Below are 2,584 nucleotides of genomic sequence, written 5' to 3' on the forward strand. Positions count from 1 at the left end.
CATCTCAGACAGACTCACACCACATCAGCATAAGTATGGATTGTCTCTGACTCCAAAATGTGAAATGGAAATGAAATACACAGAAAGGGCTAATAAAGCTTACCAGGAGTTTGGCTTTGCTGGTCCTGGTTGGCTACCCTGCTTACAATCTGCAAGGCCATTTATGGCTACTTATAACCAATGGACCGGCTGCAGGTGGGAGTCAATGACGTGAGCAGGGGAAGTTGAAAAATAATGATTCCATTTTCATCCAAGGCACCAAACACCCCTGAGAATCATATCTTCAAGTTTCTTCAGGGGTGACAGTGAACTTATTTGTCTTATAAATACAGGAGCCTCTCCTCCAACCACTGACCATTTTATGTGGATTTTATAAAACACGCAAGACACTTGTACACAACAAAGTGGATTTTTACTTTTTCATTCTTAAGAGAAGGGTATACACAGCAGCTGGCAATATGATGATGATTACCCACCTAATAGAATGCTCTTTTGGAGGTATCAGCTTTTCAAATTAACATCATTTTTTGAACAGGAAATCCTATTGCAAGAGATAAAACTGTTCTTTGTGATCTATGCCTTATATTTCTTCTGAGAATCTCAAAAAGCTTTACAAGTTTTAAATAGCGGCATGGTTTATCATAAAAAAAAACCCTTCGAAACAGAGCAAAAAGATAGCATGTATTTCTTGGAAAAAAAAATTGCTATACATATCGCATCTCCTTACTGCATAAATTCCATCCTTAGAAAATGGTAGGGTCGAGAAATTGGACATGAGTTGTGAAGTTGCTTTGGTTGCAGTAATTCAGAACAATTGAGGACAAGGTCTTTGTGAGAAGGCTAGTAACATGGACTAAAATTTAGAATACCTGGCCATGGTCTGTCTTGCTATATCGATCCTGGGCAAGTCACTAATGACCTTCATTTATTCATTCCTTTGTTAATTAATTCAACAAACTTAAAAAAATTTTTTTTAATGTTTATTTATTTTGAGAGAGAGAGAAAGAGACAGAGCACAAGCAGGGGAGGGGCAGAGAGAGAGGGAGACACAGAATCTGAAGCAGCCTCCAGGCTCTAAGCTGTCAGCACAGAGCCTGACACGGGCCTCAAACCCATGAACTGTGAGATAACGACCTGAGCCAAAGTCGGATGCTTAACTGGCTGAGCCACTCAGGTGCCCCAATTCAACAAACTTTTATTGAGTGCCTACTATGTGCCAGGCACTCTAATAGGCCTTTTTTTTTAATGTAATGACCTTATGTATTTAAAAAATTTTTAATTAAGGTATAGTTGACATACAACATTATATTAGTTGCAGGTGTATCACATAGTGATTTGACAATTACATTATGAAAAGCTTACCACGATGAGTGTGGTCACCATCTGTTCAAGTAGGCTTTGAGGATCAAATGGTAAGAATAATAAATATTGGCTCTGCCTTTATTAAACTAATACATTAGAGGGCAAGACAGATTAATCAAATCATTAAACAACAAAATGCATAAATACGAATGATGATAATATCTATGAAGAGAAACTGGGTGCTGTGAGACTGTAGCAGAGGGGGATATGATTCAGTTTCAGGGGTCAGGGAAGGCTTGTGTGAAGAAGTGACCTTACAGCTAGTGGGTGAGTAGGAGTTACCTAGGCAACCTAGCAAAGACAGAAGGACTAGAGTTTCAAACAAGACTCTGGCTGAAAGCAACATGGCACATGGGAGCGACTGAAGATAAATTACAATGCCAGAAAGAGAGGGGGGACTGTGCTGTGAGATGCGGTTGGAGAGGTTGTCAGATCACGATCTTTCTGCCACAAGCAATGCTGATTGAAGGGTTTTAAGTATCCAAACAGCTTGCTCAGATTTGCAGTTTTAAAAGATTTTTCTGCTTGCAGTGAGGGCAGATAGAGCTAGAAAAGAAGGATGTGAGAGAACAGTTGGGTGCCTATTGCAGTAATCCAGACAGGAAGATGTTAAATTGGATTAGGATGGCATCACAGATATAGAGATGTGGCTGGATCTGAGAGATATTTTAGAAGGTACTGGCAATGTCCTGAATACTACGGAAGGCAGAACTCAGGGGAAGAGAATTTCAAGAACAATCAGGATTGTATAGCTGAATGGATGACAGGGCGATTCACTGAGATATCGAACATTGGCATAGAGGGACAAAGATCATGAGTTCCATTTGGGACATGTTGTGTTTGAGGAGACTTTAATATCTCCAAGGGGTGGAGGGACACCTTGGGTGGCTCAGTCAGTTAAGCATCTGGCTCTTTTTTGTGTGTTTGTGAGAGAGAAAGAGAGTATGTGTGCACATGCAGACAAGTGCGAGCTAGGGAGGGCAGAGGTAGAGGGAGAGAGAGAATCTCAGGCAGGCGGCACACCCAGGTCAGAGTCCATGGAGGTGCTCGATCTCATGACCATGACATCATGACCCGAACCAAAATCAAGAGTCACTGGCTTAATTAACAGATTTAGCCATCCAGGAGCCCCAAGTGTCGGACTCCTGATCTTAGCTCAGGTCTTTTTTTTTTCTTTTTTCTTTCTTTAAATTTTATTTGAAAGTATATTTTGCACTATTTT

The 2,584-nt window shown here is 40.6% G+C and overlaps 1 protein-coding gene across 1 annotated transcript in view; it reads right to left on the reverse strand.

The window, feature by feature from the left end:
- The window catches only part of CUNH2orf66 (chromosome unknown C2orf66 homolog), a 30,816-nt gene that overhangs the window by 4,921 nt on the left and 23,311 nt on the right, over positions 1-2,584 (reverse strand). The gene's annotated exons all lie outside the window — the stretch shown is intronic.

The sequence above is a fragment of the Herpailurus yagouaroundi genome, unplaced genomic scaffold (assembly GCF_014898765.1).
Source record: "Herpailurus yagouaroundi ecotype Mexico unplaced genomic scaffold, PumYag 140, whole genome shotgun sequence".
In the NCBI taxonomy this organism is placed as follows: Eukaryota; Metazoa; Chordata; class Mammalia; order Carnivora; family Felidae; genus Herpailurus; species Herpailurus yagouaroundi.